General features: G+C 34.8%; 1 protein-coding gene across 8 annotated transcripts in view; it reads right to left on the bottom strand.

Annotated features, from left to right (window-relative positions):
- The window catches only part of ATF7IP (activating transcription factor 7 interacting protein), a 141,141-nt gene that overhangs the window by 96,171 nt on the left and 21,233 nt on the right, over positions 1-23,737 (bottom strand). The window contains exon 1 of one of the 8 annotated variants that reach the window (XM_017873389.1): positions 5,926-5,980. The exons of the other annotated variants lie outside the window; for them this stretch is intronic. The gene's annotated coding sequence lies outside the window, so the exon portion shown is untranslated. Of the gene's footprint in view, positions 1-5,925; positions 5,981-23,737 lie in introns of those variants that run through there. 8 annotated transcript variants of the gene reach the window in all.

Below are 23,737 nucleotides of genomic sequence, written 5' to 3'. Positions count from 1 at the left end.
CAGATGAGCTGAAAAAAAAAAATTTCATAATGTTTTAAGAAAGTTTACGAATTTGTGTTGGGCTACATTCAAAAGAGCCCTGGGCTGTATGCAGCCTGTGGGCCATGGGCAGGACCAGCTTATTTTAAAGCTTTTGCTTAGACATTACTTTCATTCACATTCCTTTGGCTAAAACCAAATTAGTCATTAACAGCATGGGAAGTAAAAATCTCCCAAGGGGAAATACCTCACGTCACATGGCAATAGGTAGGGACATATAATCCTCTTGCTGTAAAAAGGTATAATTATAAAATATCATATAAACTATTACACTAATTTAAAATACACATATTCTAAAAAGCTTGGCATAACAAAAAGAATTCTGAACTAACAAAACTAGGTTCTATTCCATGTTCTAACATTAGTATACACCAGCATAGAATAAATCAATTTAACTCTTTAGAGTTCAGTTTCCTCAACTGTAAAACTGAAGAGGTTAGGCCAGATGCTTGCTAAGTTCCATTCTAGCTCAAGTTTTATGTTATTTTATTAATGTTTAGCTATACTAACACATAATTTTTCATTATGAAATAAAAATAAAGTGCCCTGTACAACACAACAGCTTACTCCTCCTTCCTCATCCTTGACTCCTAAATGCCAAGATAAGCATAATCTTGAATTTGGTGTTTATTATTCCCAACCATGCCTTATAAATTCTGCCTTTTACTAACACCTTGAAAAAAAACCCATTTTATTTATTACACACTTTGAAAGGAGAAAAACTGATGCTTATCGAGGAATAATATATGTCAGACACTATAACAAAACATATCCTTTTCTCATTAGTTTATGTGATAATTTACATAATTTCAACTTTACATATCATGTGAATTAATAAATGAATAACTATGCTACTATCAATAATTACACAGATAGTAATTTTAACTTGGTAAGGTAAAGCAGACACCCAATTCAGTACCAAGTTGTTTTCTTCAGCACAGGAACCCTTCTTATGCATTTCATCATTTAAGTTTTGGTACCATTTTAATAGAATGTTGGGCAATCACCTACATGGTATCTTCCACAATTGTCTTCTTTATCTCTTTGAAAGAGATGTCATTTAAGATCACTGGTAAAATCTATCTACTCAGTAAATGAGACCTGAGAGTAGACTCCCTCCCCAGTTTCACCAGCCTGCTGACTACTTCATGTATTAGATACAAGAGTATTACCAGCAGCTTTCTAGTATTATCTCATCCTTAATTTAACATAGCAATTAAGAGCAGAATTCACTCAATAAACTTAGAAGAGGATTTCCTCAACCTGATAAAGGGCACCAAGGAAAAACCCACAGCTATCATACTTAATGGTCAAAGACTGAAATTTTTCACCCTAAGATCAGAACAAGAAAAGTTATCTGCCCTCACCATTTCTAGTCAGCATTGAACTAGAATTTCTAGCCAGGAGAATTAGGCAAGAAAATGAAATAAAAGTCAAACAACTTTTTGTTTGTTTGTTTGTTTTTTGAGACATGGTCTCTCTCTGTCACCCAGGCTGGAGTGCACTGGCATGATCTCAGATCACTGTAGCTTCTGCCTCCCAGGTTCAAGTGATTCTCATGCCTCAGCCTCCTGAGTAGCTGGAATTACAGGCGTAAACCACCAAGCCTGGCTAATTTTTGTATTTTTAGTAGAGATGGAGTTTCACCATGTTGGCCAGGCTGGTCTCAAACTGCCAAGCTCAGGTGATCCACCTGCCTCAGCCACCCAAAGTGTTGGGATTACAAGCATGAGCCACCATACCCAGCCAAAAGTCATACAACTTTAAAAAAAAGAAAGAACTATTTTTATTTACAGATAATAAAATCTCATATATAGAAGATAGTGAGAAATCAACTAAAAATTTATTAGAACTAATAAGAGTTTAACAAAGTTGACTATAAGATTAATATATAAAAATCTATTGCATTTCATAAAACAATCCCATCCACAGTAATATCGAAAATTATTTTGCCAAAAGTACAAAACTTAACATTCTGAAAACTATAAAATACTGTTGAAGAAATTAAAGACATAAATAAATAAAAGACATTCCATACTCATGAATCAAAAGACTCATATCCTTAAGATGTCAACACTCTTCAAATTAAAGCTACAGGTTTAAGACAATCTCTATCAAAATCCTAGCTATTTTCTTTGCAGACACTGATAAGCTGATCCTAAATTTAATATGAAAATGCAAAGGTCCCAGAACAGCCAAAACAATCTTGAAGAAGAAAAATAAACTTGGAGAACTCATACTTTGCATTTTCAAAAGTGATTACAAAGCTACAGTAACCTAGACAGTGTGGCACTACTAGTAAAATGACAGGTATATCCTTAGGATATATTTTGGAACAGAAATAAACCCTCACTTTTACAGTAAATTGTCTTAGACAAGGGTTACAAGACCATTCAATAGGGAAAGAATAGTATTTTAAACAAAGAGTGTTGGAAAAACTGGATAGCCACATGCAAAAGAATGAAGTTGGACTCCTATTTCTTGCCATATACAAAAATTCCTATAAATGAAAGACCTAAATTTAAGAGCTAAAACTAAAATCTTAGAAGGAAACACAGACATAAATCTTCATACATTTGGAACAGGCAAAAGTTTCTTAGATATGACCCAAAGAGAAGAAGCAACAAAAGAAGAAGGAAAAAAAAAAAAACAGTGTAACTGAACTTCATCACAATTAAAACTGTTCGTGCTGCAAAGGAAACCACTAAGAAAGTGAAAAGACAATTCACACAATGGACGAAAATATTTGCAAACCATATACCCAATACAAGACTTGTGTCTTGAATATATAAAAACTGTTACAATTCAATAATAAAACACCAAATAACTCCATTTTAAAATGAGTAAAGGACGTAATAGGCATTTCCACAAAAAGGCTTTTTTGTTTTCTTTTTCTGTTTTTTTAAAAAATTATTATCATACTTTAAGTTCTGGGGTACAAGTGCAGAATGTGTAGTTTTGTTACATAGGTATACAAGTGCCATGGTGGTTTGCTGCACCCACCAACCCGTCACTTACATTAGATTTTTCTCCTAAAGGTATGGTTTTTATAAGTCAATAATTCATAGGCAGTAAACGTCATTAGTCACCAGTGAAATGCAAGTCAAAACCACAATGAGATAACACCTCACACACACCAGGACAGCTATAATCAACAAGAATAATGAGTACTGGCAAGGATATGGATAAATTGGAGCCTTCATACAATGCTAGTGGGATTGTAAAATGGTGCAGCTGCTTTGGAAAACAGGCAGTTCCACACTATGTGAAACAGAGTTGTCATACGACCCAGCAATTCCACTCCTAGGTAAATACCCAAGAGAAATGAAAACATATGTCCACACAAAAACTTGTACACGAATGCTCTATAGAAGCACTACACATAATGGCCCAAAACTGGAAACAACCTAAATGCCCTGTGACTAATGAATGGATAAATAAAATGTGGTATATCCATATGATGGAATATCATTCAGCCATAAAAGGAATGAAGTACTGAACATGCTACTACATGTGTAAACTTTGAAAACATGCTGAGTAAGAGAGGCCAGTCACAAAAGGCCACATACTGAATAATTCCATTTACGGTATTCCCCGCTTATCCACAGAAAATACATTCCCAAACACCCAGTGAATGCCTGAAACCGGATAGTACTGAAACTTATATATACTGTGTTTTTTCCTATACATATAAGACATTTAACTTATAAATTAGGCACAGTAAGAGACTGACAATAACTAACAATAAAGTAGAACAATTATAACAATATACTGTTCGTTTCACAAAAGTATAAGATAGTTCTTACTAAAGATCTTAGCAACCTCAGCATACGATTCTTTTTCTTTCCTTTATTAAGTCAAAAACTTTAACCTTGTCCCTTAAAGGAAGCACTTTACAGTTTCTCTTTGGCATATCCAAATTGCCAGCATCACTACTCTTGCACGTTGAGGCTGTTATTTAGTAAAATAAGGGTGACTTTATGACAAACATTGTGATATCAGCACAAATCTAATAACCCAGACATTTCCTAAATGACTAATGGGTGGGTAGCATCTACAGTATGGACACGCTGAACATACTGGACAAAGGGATGGTTCGTATCCTAGGTAGGACAGAGGAGAATGGCAATAGATTTCATCACACTACTTAGAACGGTGCCAAATTTAAAACTTATGAATTATTTATTTCTGAAATTTTCCACTTAATATTACCCACAGTTGACTACAGAGAGCTAAAACCACAGAAAACAAAACTGTGGAGAAGGGGGGACTACTGTACATGAAATGTCCAGAATAGGCAAATCTATACAGACAGAAAGTGGCTTACCAATTGCCTAGGGCTGGAGGGCCTGGGAGGAAATGAGGGTTGGTTGCTAAAGGGTACAGGATTTCTTTATAGGGTAATAAAAATGTTCAAACATTGATTGTGGTGATTACACAGCTGTGAATATGCTGAAAACCACTGAATTATACACTTAAAACAGGTGAATTGTATGACATGTGAACTGTATCTCAATAAACTTGATATTTAAAAAAAAGAATAGCAGAACTTCAGTCAAGTGTTTTTCATTTATTTTTAACCTAAACCCCTTTACTGGGTCACCTTCCAACATGGACTGAACAACTATACTAAGAGAACTAAGTGTTGGTTTATACTTTAGAGTGTTCACATTTTTAAGCCAACAAGCGTATCTGTAATTATATTGATGGTGAAAGGCAGTATGTGTAAAATAGCCGCAGCCTTGTTCTCTTATGTGCTCATCTTGGATGAGGTCATTACTCTTTTTCCCTGTCCTTAAATGGTACATAATTCTACAGTATGCTCATCCTGCAGGATTGCAGTAATGGGCATAAAATACCCATGCAAGATATTTAAAAACAAAAAACAAAGCAGTACTAAGCATGACACAGGTGATCCCTCCAGGAGCAAATATTAATAAAGTCTTCTACACATGGAAAATGCAATTAACTATCTTTTATCAAAAAGACTAGAAAGTCTTAAGTGAAACAAAAACATTATCTTTTATTATAAAATGGTACTATAACCAAAAGGCCTTATATGTAATTAATGATGATAAATGTTTTTAAATGAGGTATACTTCTTGAACTTTCTGATGTTACATATGGCTTTGTCACACTTTATCAATATTGTTTTTATTCACATGGCGTGTTTTGCCACCATTCTCTGTATTTGCCAATGCTCTAAAGGTATCCTTTAAGACAGTTTTATTATAAATGGACTCTAATACTACATTTGCGTATTGTTTAATGGAACACTTTGACATTTTTTACCGAGTATCCAGTATAAAATTATTGCTTCTTTCAAATTTTAATCTCTGTCAAATCTCAGGAAAAGTTAATACATTTTAAGTGTCCAAAGCTTTGATATTAGAAAACATCTTAAATATGCTGATATCATGATGATGTGCCTCTCAGGTCATTTCACAAAAGAACAAAAAAATGAAGTATTCTAGTATAATATTAGTGAACTACATAGTGTTGAGCACATAGAATACAGGTAAGTATTGGCTAAAAGAATGATGCGCTATATACACATAACTGACATCTAAAATAATTCCTACATGAAAAAACTATTCTTTTAGAAAGCAAAGACAATAATCTAGAACACTTTAACAGACTTGTAAACTAGCATGCTGGCATGTTTATATACAAAAAGTAATAAAATATACCCACTTATAAGTTGCCTAATAGAGGCAAAACAGAGCAGCATTAAAATCAAATACAAAAGAGAGGCATTTTTCAGCCTTTTATAAAGCTTGCTTAGTTAGATTTCCCATTTCAAAAACAAAATGCCTCTTCAAAGGAAATCTACCTTTGCTTCTTACTACGTATTGATGAAAACCCTCTTTAAAATAAAAAACATACCCCAAAGGGAGCCCCCTGCAGCCATCTTATCAGTTCTTTCACAGCAACAGAAACTGAAATACAATTTGCATAGTCACTGTGGTTGGCTAATAAAAGCAGCATCATGTAACCAATCAGGAAGATAGAAATTAGACAGCCATAAGAGAAGAAATTTTAAATCTGCCTGGCAACAGCCTAAAAATAGAAACAATATGCTAGCAGGAATCTTAGAATAGATGCGAATATAAAAGCAAAACTTCCAGCAAAAACACTCTATTTTCTTGGAAAAAAATATGTGCCCTGCATTTCATCACCTAAAATATTAACTTGACACCTTTACTTATTAGGTGCCAATTAAAGAAATGAATGTTAAACTAAACGGGCCACTTTCAAGAAACATGCCATTGTCCATATATATTTGTGGGTGTGTGTGTGTGTGTGTGCAAGCGCACATCAATACCTATATATTTAAGTGTTTTTCTATTTAGAGAAGAATCATAAAACACTTGAATCACAGTCCTAATACATTAAAGGTTCTCTAAAATCTCAAATTCTAAACAGTACTGCAATTTTCCTAGCACTTTTTTCTACAATTTTATGAGTCGATGAGATTTGTTGGTTAAAAAAAAACTGTTTAGTATGTATTAAAAATACAAAGCTTAAATAACTTATCAAAGCAGACTTCAAAATAAGTAGGAAGTATGCCTTATACATTTTTTAACACAAACTTCTTTCCACAAACAGTAGCGTCTTATACACAGTAGGCATTCAATAATTATTTTCTCAATTAAGTTAAAATAATTTCTATCAGTTAGAAAAACAAATTATCTTATGATTGTGTCAAGTAAAAGTTAAATATGCACATAAATAATCTGTACAACACTGCTATTTTTGATTTTCCAATTTTGCCTAAAGTGTAGTAATGTTAAAGTTGACAATACTTGAAATTTCTTACTCCTTTACCCAGATAACAGAATGCATTTTATCATTCTACCTTTCCAACCTAATAATGCTTAATAGGCATGTCTCTCTGTACAGCACAAATTTATTATGGAGTGGATTTTAATTCATAAAGATGGCAAACAATGTATAGTCTAATATAACATCATGAAGAGGATTACAGATAAGAAGGAAATAACCAAATCAAACCAAAAAAATAGATAAACAAGAAAGAGTAAACAAAAAGAAAAAAAAACACCTTTTAATTTCAAGAATTTAAATTACAGTTGCTGAAACGAATGGCTGGTTTCACAGCCAAGTCATGTTAAAACCAATGCTATTTATTAAAGTACTTGTTCTATGCATTTCCTATATCAAACTAACCAGTAGTGTGTTTTGATGAAATGACAAATTAATTTTAAAATGTTTTCTCTGGTCCCTACTTGTTACCCAAAATGCAAAGTGAATTCATATATTTGACACTATGAAACCCTTAAACACTTAATATAAAAATTATATGTAGAGAACTTACTTAAATCATGAAATAAAGATTAGAAACAATGCCTTTAAAACATATAGGAACACATAACCATTTTAAGTAACAAAAAGCTCCAGTGGAGAAAGGGTAAAAATTATACGAGTAATCCACTGACTGATGCTCTTTTTAACCGAATATTTAACAGTGGTTAGATTTTAAAATGAAATTTAACCAAGTTTTTAAAAACATTGGCCAGGGGCGGTGGCTCACGCCTGTAATCCTAGCACTTTGTGAGGCTGAGGTGGGTGGGTCACGATGTCAGGAGTTCAAGACCAGCCTGGCCAAGATGGTGAAACCCCATCCCTACTAAAAATACAAAAAGTTAGCCGAGCGTGGTGGCAGTGAGTTGAGATCACACTACTGCACTACAGCCTGGGCGAAAGAGCGAGATTCCACCTCAGAAAGAAAACTGCTATTTTAAACACTGGTCTACATGAAAAGTAGCTTAGTTTATTTTACTTATTTTTTTTAAATGTTACATTCATTTGCAACAGATACCCAAAATTTAACCACAATTATATTTATATCTAAAATATCTTAAAATAGATCTTAACTATTATCCTCATTGCAAGGAAAGCAATATGAATAAACCTATGAGTCACAATTAGTAAAAGAGTGTATCACAAACATATCAGATTTTGCTAATAAAGCACTACAGGCCAGGTGCGGTGGCTCTCGCCTGTAATCCCAGCACTTTGGGAGGCTCAGGCAGGTGGATCACTTGAGGTTGGGAGTTCGACACCAGCTGGCCAACATGGTGAAACTCCAACTCTACTAAAAATACAGCAATTAGCTAGGCATGGCAGCAAACATCTGTAGTCTCAGCTACTCAGGAGGCTGAGGCAGGAGAATCGCTTGAACCCAGGAGGCTGAGGTTGAAGTGAGCTGACATCATGCCACTGCACTCCACCTCGGCAACGAAGCGAGACTCTGTCTCAAAAACTAAAAAAAAAAAAAGCACTACAAGTGAGAACATTTAATAATCCCACATATCAAATTATCACTTTAATTATGTCTTGGTATTTCATATTTTATTAGTTTTAATACTTTTAAATAATTTTTGCTTATACTGGCCAGTTCTGTTTCAAGAAAAGCAAGAAGGCATCATGCTTGCAAAGCTTTATTCAAAGCAGTTACACATCACTTATCAATCCAAATTTGAGGGAAACTGAATAATCAAGGTACCTTAGAACAAGTAGTATAGCAACTAAAATGACTTAGAATAGTTTAGAGAGTTCCAGGAACTTCACCCTGGATCTCTATCTTATTTCTAGTCTCTTCCCCCTGCCCTACTAAAAACCCACAGGAGTTTAAAGTGGCAGCTGAGATGTCTGGGTGCAGTGGCTCACGCCTATAGGTGGGAAGACTGCTTGAGGCCAGCAGTTCATGATGAGCCTGGACAACAAAATGAGACCCTGTCTCAACAAAAAAATTTTTTAAATTAGCAGGGTGTGGTGGTGCCAGCTGTGGTCCCAGTGACTTAGGAGGCTGAGGTGGGAGGATCACTTGAGCCCGAGAGGTCAAGGTCATAGCGAGCCATGATTGTTACCACTGCACTTCAGCCTGGGCCACAGAGTGAGATCCTGTCACTTAAAAAAAAAAAAAAAAAAAAAAATAAAAAAAAAAAAACCCTTAATCCTCTTCCATATTATGGAAGAAATTCAAATTCCTCTTTGTACCAACTATTTATCTTCTATAGCAGAGCATACTGCTGGTTATCCCTCCTTGTAGATCTAATTAAAATTATTTTTTATCACAACTTTTCCAGCCAATTCTATTCATAATTCTACATCTTCCTTCAGTTAAACCTTTCAAAGAAACTTACACTTTTGATAGCAAGATCTCTGCTACTGGGCATACAACAAAGAATGAACCAGCACCTCCACTGGCAGCAAAAGAAAAAATTACATTACCACTCTAAATTTTTCCTAGCAACAATGCCTAAGAATACAATCTACTTGTTTCTCACAAATGTCTGCAATCGACTTAGTTTCATAGGATGGGCTATTAAAAACTATTAACAAAAGTTTAATATATTTTAAGGAAGCACGGAGTTCTTTATCCAAAACCAAGAACTGCCACTTAGTTTCATCTTTTAGAACCTGAAAAAAATCTGTAGAGTTCTGACCAAAAATTCTATACTATGGAAACTCTCTTAACCTCCTAATCATCATATCAAATAAGCCAGTGTTCTCCATCCATTCTACAAATATACTCACTGATACCCATGGTCTTCTGCTCTCAACTAAATCTGTTCATATAAATTGTGTTTGTTACTAAACTTAGTTGTACATTTTTAAATAAATTACAGAATTCAATTAAATTTTGTGTAAAATGATGAAATATAACTGCAAAAAAAAAAAGAGAGTTGTGAAATATGTAACAGTAAAAGAGACCAATGCAAAAAACACACACACATACACATACACACACCAGGGTGTGATAGATCTTAGGCAAATCATTTAACATCGTTAGGTCTAAAGCTTTCCATGTGAAATTAAGGAAATTAAATTAGAGGACCTTAAAGAATCTTTCAGATTTTTTGCTGATAACATTTTAATAAAGTGTACTTTAAAATGTACTGTTTAAGCAATAATAGACAGGTTGATTTACTCACATATTCAATATTCATCAAATGCCTATGTGGTCATGATTATAGGACAATTTTTAAGCCACTCTAAAGAAATGATGTGATGAAAAGTACAAGAACATAATCTAATAAAGTGTTCCTGTATGTAGTTTTAACATAAATGTGGAAGAGAAATATAGCAGTAATACAATGTATGGATATTGTTCTACACGTTATGACCATGAAAATTAGGAGAAGTTCTGTTCTCTAGTTTCTATGAACTGCCATGTCTCTATTATAGACTGTTTAGTCTTGGGGGAAAAAAAAAAAAAAAAGCTTCCAAATGTGTAATTACAAAGATGCCCATATTGTCTTCCTGATAGGGTTAGTATTACCAATGTTTATGAGCCAGATTTCTGAAAACTGACTCTGCATTAAAAAAAAAAAAAATCACTCAAATTCAAGTGAGATAGGGGGGAAAAAAAGAGTATGCCTTTCTTTCCAATCTCAATTTCAATTGCACTTCTGCTCATAACCCTATTTATAATTCAGTTATAGCCACAAGACTTCACAAGTAGTTGCTAAGCAACAGCAGCATGCTGAGTTCGGGGCTATTGGAAATCCGGCTCTCTGCCACATGAAAATATTTAACTGAGCCTAGAGCCTCCAGAATTAAAAAAAATTAAAAAGGAGGAAGAGGAGACAGAAGCGGGGGAGAAAAATTCCAAGGAAATTCAATGATAAATGCAGTAAGCCACCAAGTACATACAACTAAGCTCTTTTTGAGGGTTCACAAATGCAGATCTAGGACCTTATTTTGGTATTTCCAAATACCATATTTCTCTTCTAAATTTTTAATCATCTTTTCTACTGTTGACATAAACAGTCTGAAGCCATTTGACTGGTAAACAGAAAAAAGTTCGATCAGCCACCTCACTGTTAACAGCACAACAATCAATTCAATAAATATACTGTACAAAGAACAGTGCTTAGAGAGACTAGAAGAGCAGTTTGTGGGGCCTGACTGTGACTATGTCAGATCATTAAGGCCAGGAGGCAAGAAACTACACATTTTCTTCGAATTCTTGTATCCCCATATTCCTGGTTAACTATTAAAAGATGAGATTAACGTCTCTATCCTAAACTGCACTGTTTTCCATTTTAAGTACCTCTAATAATTTTAAAGCATAGTAGGAAATTTACTGACAATATAAAATGGTAAACAAAATTAACTCATTTCTTAACAGAAATTGAAAAGACACTAATGTTTCAACACTCATTCACTGATAAAATTAAAATTAAGCACTGATAAAATAAAATTAAGAACAAAATCATTCCTTAAGCTGATAAAGATCACTTCAAACTAACAAGAAATTCCATAATAATACACCACAGATATTTCTCTTCAACACAAAAAACACCATAGTAATAAAACACCACAGACATTTCTCTTAAACACAAAAACAAAGGATATGACACTATATTCAATACATTGTGAAAATCCTGAGCAAAACAGTAAAAGCTCAAACAGGAGTCAAAAGATCCAATAAAGAAAACATTCAGGCCAGGTGCTGTGGCTCATGACTGTAATCCTAGCACTCTGGAAGGGTGAGGTGGGTGGATCGCCTAAGCTTGGAAGTTCAAGACCAGCCTGGACAACATGGGGAAACCCCATCTCAACTAAAAATACAAAACATTAGCCAGGCACGATAAAATTCCAGCTATTCAGAAAGCAGAGGCAGAAGAATCGCTTGAACCCAGGCGGAGGTTGCAGTGAGCCCACCGCGCCGCTTTACTTCAGCCAGGGTAACAGAGGGAGACTCTGTCTCAAAAAAAAAAAAATCAGAATGGCAAGAAAAAGGTATCTAGAAACACTTACATGACATGTTAGAGCCATCTTGTGAAATGTTAGAGCTAAGACTCAACGTAAAAAAAAATCAATTCTTCCTGGATAAAATTTATTAGAAGTATTGTCAGGGAGGTGACTAAAGAAAAAAAAAGGAGAATTTTAAAAAGTAACTATAGCCAGGCATGGTGGCTCATGTCTGTAATCCCAATACTTTGGAAAGCTGGGACAAGAGGACTGCTTGAGCCCACGAGTTCAAGACCAGTCTGGGCAACATAGCGAGACCCCACTTCGGCAAAAAATTAAAAAATTAGCCAGGTGTGGTGACACGTGTCTGTTGCCCCAGCTACCTGGGAGGCTGTGGTGGGAGAATCACTTGAGCCCCAGAAGTCAAAGCTGCAGTGAACTATAATCATGCTACTGCACTCCAGTCTGCGTGACAGAATGAGACCCTGTCTCCAAAAAAAAAAAAAAAAAAAGAAAGAAGAAAGAAAAGAAAGAAAGAAAGAAAAAAGAAAAAGAGAATTCCACCTAGGTATTTTGTAGCATGACAAGCTTTTAAAACTTAATCTGAAGGCAGGTGCGGGGGTTCACACCTGCAATCCCAGCACTTTTGGAGGCCGAGGTGGACAGATCACAAGATCAGGAGTTAAGAGACCGGCCTGGCCAACATGTTGAAACCCCATCTCTACTAAAAATACAAAAATTAGCGGGGCATGGTGATGGATGCCTGTAATCCCAGCTACTCGGGAGGCTGAGGCAGGAGAATTGCTTGAATCCAGGAGGTAGAGATTGCAGTGAGCCCAGCGCCATTGCACTCCAGCCTGAGCGACAGAGCGAGACTCCATATCCCAAAAAAAAAGAAAACTTAATCTCTATGTGAAACAATGCTAAAAACAGGGAAAATGTGAAAATCAAAAGTAATGAGGAATGTTTGCCCTCTCAAACGTGACAGCATGTAACAAAGCATTATCATCATAAGTACAAAAAAAAAGAGTACAACAGAATAATTATCCAAAAGACAGACACAAACAATAAAAAATGTAACTATGACAGAGAAGCATCACAAATAAGGAAGAAAGGCCAGGCATGATGGCTCACATCTGTAATCCCAGCAGTTTGGGAGGCCAAGACTGGCGAATCACCTGAGGTCAGGAGTTTAAGACTGGCCTGGCCAACATGGCGAAACCCCATCTCTATTAAAAACACAAAAATTAGCTGGGTGTGGTGGCAGACACCTGTAATCCCAGTGACTCAGGAGGCTGAGGCAGGAGAATGGCTTGAACCCGGGAGGCAGAGGTTGCAGTGAGCCGAGATCGTGCAACTGTACTCCAGCCTGGGTGACAAGAGCAAGACTCTGTCTCAAACAAAAACAAAACATAACAAATAAGGAAGAAATGGATTTTGAAATAAATGGTGGAAAATAGATCAAAATAGCAGTTAAGTGCAATAGCAAAGACACTAGATATAAAATTAATAGAAATATTCAAAGGCACAGAAAGTACAAGTAACCACAAGTTAGGAGAAATCCCTGAAAAAAATGGCATAGAGATATAGGATTAGTATCCAGAATAAAAAAGAAAATCTATTAGTGAATGAAAAGGACAAACAGTTGGAAAAAAAATAAAGAAACGTGAGCAGCCAATTCATAAAACAACACATACAAGAAAAGGCATTCAACCTAATCATCAAAAAAAGACAAAACAAAAAGAGAAAATCCATTTTTAAACATCAGATTGGCAATTATTTGTGGTTAGCATTAATATACAGAAATGAGCGGTCTTATGTACCATAAGCAGAAGAGTTACGTGTCATATCCATTTTTAAGTACAAATAAGCAGGAACTGTGCATCATTTTGACACACCAAAGGACCTTTAAGGTATCTATCTATGTACCAACATGTTTTACAAAGGAATGTATCAGGATGCCTACTGCTGCACTGTCATAGCAAATACAAAATAAAACCCTTAATATCCCAGGCATTAAAAAAGAAAATCTCTGAGAAATATTGTCAAATGTACCAAAAAAGCAGACTTCTTAGTAATTAATAGCACAAATCCCAGGACCAGAAATACCTTTTTAAATATTAATCCTATTATTTCCTGGTTATCTATCTAAAATATGTATCTTCTCCTTACCTCAGTATCCTCATCTATGAAACTGAAATAACCAAGTCTGTCTTCATGGAAATGTTATGGGAATTAAATGACATAATAAATAGAAAGTACTTAGATACTGTAAGCAGCCAATAAATGTTCCCTGTTTTTATGCCATTATATTTTAAAACACACACACACAAATCTAAACATGTATGAAGGTATGCAAGTGATATTTTAAAGACTAGAAGGATAAATGTCAAACTAGTTAAAGTACCTCACTTACAGAGAGACAAGGGGATACAAATAACAGACTTTCAATTTAGACCTGATAGGCCAGTGTGAATCATCACACGAAAATACACTCATGTAATTGGTATTTGAACAGTTAAGTTCATCAAACATTCTCTCTTCCACGCTAGTGCTAAACCAGGGCAGCAGTGACATTTGTGAGCTAGAGTAGTAACTTACATAGACACTATGCTCCCAGAGAGACATGGAAGCTACCGTCCCAAAGACAAATTACCAGCATACCCCATGTGCAGCAGGAACCACTTGCCCACCACTCACAGTCACCTGAACCATCAGCATCCAGCCAAAGTAAAACAGGAAATCTCAAATACAAAAATGAATACATTCAAGAATTCAAATGAATACATTCAAGAATTCAAATACATTCAAGAATTCAAAACAAAAGGCCACAAAAAACCCCACAAAAAACACTAGCTAATTAGTAGGAGAATAAACAGAAGACATTTTAAAATAGTATATTAAAAAATCCTCTAAGTGTATGAGAAGCTATTACACCCACAAGAACAAACACATAAGAAATATACCCAGAAGCAACAACTTTCAATTAATTCAAGTTTTGGAAAAAAAGAACCAAGAAAAAAAGGAGGGAAAACATAAGAAAATTAAAAAAAAAAAAAAAATCAGCAAATCTGAAAAAATACACAAGTTTTCCAATAATAAAGGCCTACTGAATCCCAAAACAGACTAAATTAAAACAAGCAAAATAAAATTTTTTGACACCTAGGCATACTGTGATAAGATTTCAGAAAATCATTATAGGGAAATATTAATAACTTAGAGTATCATTTAACTACAGAAGAGAAAGAATTAAACTGGCATCAGACTTGTCATCAGCAATACTGAAAGCTAAAAAAAAAGAAAACCCTCAAAATTCATGGGAAAAGTTATTTTCACTGTAGAATTGTATAGCTAGCAAAGCTAACAATCAGCTTCAATGAGGAAATAAATATATTACTTCTGAGTAAAGCAGAGAATGCAGACCCTTGGTAAAATGATTATATATAAATATAAGTACAAGACAAGACAGCAGAAGACCCTATGAAGGAATTAAGATAAGGAAACTAGCAAAGCTCCGAAGGTAAAACTCTTGAGCAGGCTGAAGTAACTGAGGATCAATCATCTTTAAAATAAATATGTTATTTATGCCAGATAATTGCAATGTGTAAGTTAACAAATTAGTAAGTTGCAGAATATGGGACAAAAATAAAGAAAATTATCAATCAGGAAAAACCTGGTGGGTTTCAAGCTGTGTAAAGCAACAAAAATATCATTAGCTATGCACTATGAACGAGACATACTTTAGAGTAATAGTATAGAAAGGTTGAAACAGAAGGACAGAAAATGATATGCTAGGCAAATAGTAACCCCCAAAAATGGTAGGTATACATATGAAACCTATATATGACATATAAAAAAGAATTCAAGTTGAAAATCAAGTAACAGAACAAAAAAAGAGAGATGTCCTATTGATAAAACAGGTTTAAATAATTCAGGAAAAAACTAATAAATTCACAATCAGAGATAAATCTATGGATGAAGAAAACAAAACAAGGAATGAACATCCTATTAGCATGCCAGAATAACAGAACAATAAATAGAACTGTATATCCAGTAAACCCAAAACCAATTTTTTTACAAATATAGCCAATGTACATTAATATTGACCATGTATATGGTGACAAGAAAATCTTAACAAATTCAAAGACCAAAAAAAAAAACACACACAAGGCTATATTCTCTGGTCATAATGTAATAAATATACCAACAAGATGACAGAAAATTATCTCCTTATAAAAAAAAAAACTTTTAGAGGTAGGAGGAAATCAGTGATAAAATACCAACAAAGTACTAACAGAATACGACCTAAGGAAATCAGCTAAAATGATATTCAGATTAAAACTGATAGCCTTAAATGCATATATTAACAAAAAACTCAAAACATTAATAAAGGCAAAAGGTACAACCCCAAAGCATGGAATTACAATAAAAGCAGAAAAATTATGAAAGAAAACAAAAGAGCAAGCAATCAAGGAACCAAAAGCCAGTTCTTTAAAAACACTACTAAAACAGAAAAAAAACCTTGCAAGGAAGATAGAGACAAAGCATACTAAATATAATGAACAACATTAGAAATTATTAAGAAAACATAATAAGGTAACATAGTTGTTTCAAATATTAAAGTATATTAAAGTTTATCAATGCCTGTTAGGGAAAGACTGAGGTGTTTTAACTTAATGCAAACTCAGAAAACCCAACAGCTCAAGGTGGCTACCAAAAATGCTAATGCAAAGTTAAACTGTAGAATAAACAGATAGCCAAGGAGAAGGGGAACATTTTTAGAGTAGTTAATTATGTTTGGTTCTGAGCATCACAGATAAAGAAGGACTTAATAACTGCGGGATGACCATGCTAAAGAATGCTCTGGAACAGTATGCTGTATGAGGAAATGTTGGGAAAAAATGAAGGATATTGATATTTAGCCAAGAAAACATAAGAAATTTTTAATGAGCTTTCTTTAAATAGTACCTATTTGTCATGTAAAAGACATACAAGAGAAAGAGAGCTACAGACAGACAGGAAGTGGGGGACTATGACAGGCAAAAATAAAAGTAATGAAAGGCAACTTCATCTCAAAATCAACAAACATTAATTTGTTTGGATGCCCAAAAAAGAAGAAACTGCCTTATGGAATTAGAGACTCTCCCTTCCATCATTAGAAATGGTGAAGTATAAACTACATAATTATCTGTCAGGAATATCAAACAGTAGGTTCCAGTGCAAAGAGCAATATTAGAAACTACCTGAAATACTGTATACAAAATTTTAAAATTCTTTATAAGCATACACCTTAATATCTTTACAGCAATGGTAATATATTATTTTTATTGCAATGGAATTGTGTATTTTTGTATACAATATTTCAAGTACAGAAAAAAAGAATAACAAATGACTATGTTCCTTTTTTTTTTTTTTTTTTGAGACGGAGTCTCGCTCTGTCACCCGGCTGGACTGCAGTGGCCGGATCTCAGCTCACTGCAAGCTCCGCCTCCCGGGTTCACGCCATTCTCCTGCCTCAGCCTCCCGAGTAGCTGGGACTACAGGCGCCAGCCACCTCGCCCGGCTAGCTTTTGTATTTTTTTAGTAGAGACGGGGTTTCACCGTGTTAGCCAGGATAGTCTCGAACTCCTGACCTCGTGATCTGCCCGTCTCAGCCTCCCAAAGTGCTGGGATTACAGGCTTGAGCCACCGTGCCCGGCCATGACTATGTTCCTTTAACCCAGGTTAAGAAATATTAAATTTAATTGAATTCCTAATACATTCATTTTAGACTTCTCATCAGTTAATTTCATTTTGAAGATTTTGAGATTCTACATTGCTTGCTAAATACATTTTGTTTTTTCAGAGGAACACAAACACTTTTAGGAACTCAAATATTTTATACTACAAATTTTGGATCATTCACACTCAACTTCAATAGCCTCAAAGACTATATATACCTTTATCCTCATGACTTTGTTTTTTTGGTGTTTTGTTTTTTTGTTTGTTTGTTTTTGGTTTTTTTTTTAGAGACGGAGTTTCACTCTTGTTGCCCAAGCTGGAGTGCAATGGTGCGATCTTGGCTCACTGTAACCTCTGCCTCCCGGATTCAAGCAATTCTCCTGCCTCAGCCTCCCAAGTAGCTGGGATGACAGGTGCACGCCACCATGTCTGGCTAATTTTTTGTATTTTTAGTAGAAATTGGGTTTCACCATATTAGTCAGGCTGGTCTCCAGCTCCTGACCTCAGGTGATTCGCCTGCCTTGGCCTCCCAAAGTGCTGGGATTACAGGCGCGAGCCACCATGCCTGTAATCATACTCATGTCTTTTATCTTTGTTTTGGTTGTCTACATACAAAATACACCACTGTCCTACTATCCCTCATTTTTCTTTGCTATGACCTCCAACTCTAACAGCATTCAATAAATTCCTGTTTTTGTCTATCAACTCTTTTCTCTTCGTCTATATTTAAAAAAAAACCCATCTCAACTATCTTCCCTGCACAGCATTCTCCTAACCAATATAATAGCACAAGAGAAGTTTGAAAAACTTTTTCCTACTGTTTCAGATGTGTATGTTTTCCACACCAAGAAGCATGACCTTTCCCTCATCCAACCTCAAACACATTAATCAAAATTGATTTCTTTCTACTATTATCATTTTGTCAATCATAGTGAAATTGTTTACTGAGATGAAACACACACAAAAAATGTTGTTTCTATACTCAATAAAATACATGTTTTGGTTTTTTTTTTAATCCAAGCAACATTGTCAAAAGGCAACAAGTAAGGAACAGTTCCTGCCCCTGAAACATGAGTGTGGCTTCTATTACAGCTGGCCCCCAGTTTTAAAGTATACAACCATGTAGCAGTAAGCAACCAAACTTTCAGAAATTAGAGAACTGGAAGTCCCACCTAAAAGTAACACTTTATGGTTACAGAAAGAGCCTGCTGCTTGACTTCTAAAGAGGGAGGGAAAGAGCAGAGAGCTGCCTAACCTAATTCCTTTCTTTGATACACTTCTCTAAGCTATCTCACTACCACTCTTCACTTGACTATGCTATTCAACTCTTCACACCCACCCTCCAAAAATTATTACAATCAGTAATGTATCTCTGGCCATACTGATACGAATGAACACACATATTGGCATTTCTTTATAAGCATACACCTTCGTATCTTTACAGTAATGGTATTATTTTTATTGCAATGGAATTTTGTATTTTTGTATACAATATTTCAAGCATAGAAAAAAAGAATAACAAATGACTGTGTTCCTTTAACCCAGGTTAAGAAATATTAAATTTAATGGAATTCCTATACATTCATTTTATACTTTTAAAATTCACTTTATTAAAATAATAATAAATTTAAATATACAGAAATGGAAAGAATAAGGGTGGAAGTAGAAAAATTGACCAAGTTATATGTATAAATACACATTATCTAATGTATGTCAATGAGCCATATTTGAAAACATAAGCACTCTGATTTGTAAAGGTGAATTCAAAGTGGTAAATTGAAACTTAAACTTTATACTTAAGTGAGGTTACAAAATGTCATCTCTCTGCATGTACCAGTTGGTGTCACTACAACTGAGAATACACTAACAGACTATAATGAAAAGAGATCTAAAACTGATTTCTATGTAATATGAACATATTGTATACATGAGTAATAATCACATATGAAGTCCACTGTTAGTTCATTTGAATTCAAATGTGAAGGAATTTTGAGAAGATGAAAATTACATTTTTAAAAATACCAAATCCAAATGTGGCATTCAAAATCTCCTGAATATTAACATTAAACGATCTACCAATCCTGTTTTCATTAGAACTAAAACAAATAAATTTTTTAAAACTTCCCAATGGTGAGAGAAAATATAAAGCCTGGGGGGTAGATGTCACAGAAAAGGACCTGAATCTCTTACCTGTGGGCAGCTTGACACTGTGAAAAGGACTTCCTCTTCTGTAAACCACTGCTACTTAGTTCATTTGTATTAACATTAAAAGCTAATGCAGACTTCTAGGTCAGCCTTCTTGAGTCTAAATTTCTTGTTTGATTCATATTCATTTAAAAAAAAGAATATAGTAGGTTGGCTACATATTAAAATTCCTTTCAAACAGTGGTTCACATCTGTTGGGTAGTTTGTGCAGCATACATCCCATTTACCACAAAAGCCAAAAAACGTCAGACAATATGTCAATGAAGCTCATAGAACACACAGAGTATATCTTCAAAATGACTATTTCAAGTGAAAATGCCTAGAATCAGAATTCTTTGTACTGCTTTCTATGCTGCCAACTATTAGGTCTGCAGCAACTGTGTGCAGTTAAGTACCTCCCACATATTACCCAATAGTATCAATAGGCATAAATCTATAAAAGAACTAAAAGCTTAAAAGGCTTATAGCTTCTCACTATTTCACATAGTCACTGTCAATTGTGGTCTCACTACTGCTATTCTAATGTATCAACTCTGTTCTTTCAGTCCAAAAGGCTGAATTCTTATACATTCCAAACAGAAAATCCATGACACATTTTATTTGCTGCCCCAGCACAGCCAGACTGCAGTTACAGCTAGCTGGCGCCAGTAAGAACAATTTACATAAAGCAGTCCTCATTTCATGACCAAACTAAAGGAGAGTACTGCTGAGTAAACCCTCACCATTTGTTCCCCAACATGTACTGACTGGTTCTAGAATATATCTAGTTATCTACTTACTAATATAATTCAAATCCAGGTAATAAAAGAAAACCAATTTATAATTCTTATATAACTGAAATTCCACCCCCCACCACAAGAAAAATATTTTTAACTCTCAGAGATATTCAAAAGCCTAAGCTTACTTATGGCACAGACCACGTAAATTCAATGGCTGCTGTTTAACAATCATTAAAAATACAAATTATAATTCACTTACCTAAAAGCTATCCTCATTCTACTCTACAACTACCTTTCAAATTTTAACTAATCAATTAAATAGTAAACATCATTAAGTAGATTTGCTCTTAGAAGTATATTGTTTAACATTTCACCAAATAATAAGAATTGTGTACCTTTAGATATCACTATTATGATGGTTAAATAATTCAACACATTTACCACTAGTTAATATTACCAAAGCATATGCTCAGTACCAAAACCTAGGCATATTAAATTAAGAACGTCTTCACAAGAAAATATTCTGTCTGTGCCACATTCTTTTCAAACCTATATCATTCATGTATTGCTTTCACTGGCCAGATATGACAAGGCAAGAGTTGAGTCATTATCTGTAAGGCCTTTTTTTAACATTTTTATTTAGTTTGTAGTTAATTTATGATTAATATATAATTCTACTCCATTACCATTTTCATTAAGGCTGTAGATATATTAAATTTCATTTTAAAATAACAATCCAGAAACTAATTTAGTCCCACATCTGAAATAATAAAATGAAAAGAAATACTTAAAATGCTAACTAGGGGTTATCCAAAATATTTCCCGTATTTCCAAATCTTATTTTCAGCTATCTTCAACATAATTCTTAAGTTACCCCTATTACATAAAAAAGATAATGGGGCTATAAATGAGGGGACTCATAAAGTTATCATTTATCAATAGCAAATGGTAGAACTTATACAGACGATCAAAAATATTACCTAGGTTATCAATGATAAATTTCCTCAAACAACTATATTCTCTTCTCAGGATCTATGACCCACCAGCAGCAGATGAAGTGATGGGAACAAACATGATGATTTAATTTCATGCAGTGTACACCACATCAATTAACTCTTGGTTGGAGGAAAGGTCTTATATCAAAAGAGCTTTCTAAGTACCATATACTGATCATAAAATATGAGTTGAGAAAAAATATATTAGAAATAATCTAAGTATTGAGAAGAGAATCTAGAAGTTAAAAATTAAAAAATCACTTATTATATACCTTATAGTTTTAATTTTGCTCTCTGCCTACTTGTATCATGCATCCAACCATGAATAAAAGTATTTGAAAATCAAAAGACCTAAAATCATTCAGTCCAACATAAAATATAGTGTAAATAACATGGATGTAAATATTTTTAAGCCAAATAAGCTAATTACTTGACAGTGAATTAATTCATCAAAAGAAGCTGAAAATCTCCACAACACGCTTACTAAAAGTACTAACAATGGCAACTGTTGATCTAGCTCACTGCTCAAATGAATATAGTAAAGACGGCCGGGCGCGGTGGCTCAAGCCTGTAATCCCAGCACTTTGGGAGGCCGAGACGGGCAGATCACGAGGTCAGGAGATCGAGACCATCCTGGCTAACACAGTGAAACCCTGTCTCTACTAAAATACAAAAAAACTAGCCGGGCGAGGTGGCGGCGCCTGTAGTCCTAGCTACTCGGGAGGCTGAGGCAGGAGAATGGTGTGAACCCGGGAGGCGGAGCTTGCAGTGAGCTGAGATCTGGCCACTGCACTCCAGCCTGGGTGACAGAGCGAGACTCCGTCTCAAAAAAAAAAAAAGAATATAGTAAAGACTGGTGTCTTATTTTCAACCCACTATAGATCAATGCTGTTGTAAAATATGGTGGCAATGAATTACTTGAAAAATGAAATTTAAAATAGGCATATAAAATATGAGTCTTAATTGTTTTGACTCAACCGACATAAAATTACATTATCAGATTGACATAAAAATTTCTATAAACTCTCAATTTCAGTTATCTCACAGAGGACCAGAAGCAAACAGTTCTCAGACTGATCACAGGCCACGTTTTGAGTACTGCTCATCTAGCTCTTAGATACCTATTCTACCCTACCCCACAGCATTCATAATCCCTAAGTATTTGCAACCTTCTCTCATATTTATTGTCTGTGTCTTCCCACTCCCTCCACAGTGTAAACTCCCTGAGGGAGAGCAAGGATCTTATATGCTAAGCATCAAACAGTACCTGGCAAATAATAGGTGCATAATAAATAGCTGTTAAATTTGTTGAGTAATTGATCAATTCACCGTCTGTTTTAGTTTTCACTCTACCATGCTGCCTTTGCACAAGTAAGAATTCTTATTTTGTCCCCTTTAGACTCTTCAAAGTCTTCACTTGGAGATTCTAAACACCTTGCTCTCTGACATTTTTCCTGTAAATCAGCCAGGCCCCTAAAAACGCCCTCTCCCTAAAGATCCGTTTCCAAACTACCCAGTAGACCAGATTTCTCCCAACCCCATTCTTCCTGAAATAATGATTTTTAAAAGAAAAAAACAAAGATCTGTGCTAAAGGGAATCTTGTGAAACAAATGCAACCAATATTTAATTTGTGCTACACTTCACTAGTCGCTTTATATTTGTTATCCTCATTTAAACCCCAATATTAGTTCTTTATGATAAACATTATTCCCATTTTAAAAACAAGAAAAACTGAGGTTCTGAAAATAAGTAACTTGCCTTATTCCATAAAAATACCTAAGACTTGGCCAGGCGTGGTGGCTCACACCTGTAATCCCAGAACTTTTGGAGGCCGAGGCAGGCAGATCACTTGAGGTCAGGAGTTCGAGACCAGTCTGGCCAACATGGTGAAACCCTGTCTCTACTAAAAATCCAAAATTAGCCAGGCATGGTGGCGCACACCTATAATCCCAGCTACTTAGGAAGCTGAGGCAGGAGAACTGCTTGAATCCGGGAGGCGGAGGTTGCAGTGAGCTGAGATTGCACCATTGCACTCCAGCTTGGGCAACAAGAGTGAAACTCTGTCTCAAAACAAACAAAATACCTAAGATTTATTGAACACATAATTATAAATAGGTACTGTACTTTGAACACTATATATCCATTTTTCATATAACCTATAACTAATGAGAGGAAGAACATGGATTCACCCTGACTCTGTTTGACTCAAAATTGGTGTTCTTCCAACGACCCCTCTCAATTAATGATCAGGGATAACACAAAGAGGTTAAATATTCATCTAAAACTACATAATTACTTAATAACAGTATCAGAGCAGAAATAATCTTTTCCTA

This window comes from Rhinopithecus bieti, unplaced genomic scaffold (genome assembly GCF_001698545.2).
Source record: "Rhinopithecus bieti isolate Rb0 unplaced genomic scaffold, ASM169854v2 scaffold_110, whole genome shotgun sequence".
NCBI classification, from domain to species: Eukaryota; Metazoa; Chordata; class Mammalia; order Primates; family Cercopithecidae; genus Rhinopithecus; species Rhinopithecus bieti.
The sequence above is the reverse complement of the archived record's forward strand: the minus strand, read 5'-3'. Positions and strand labels throughout refer to the sequence as shown.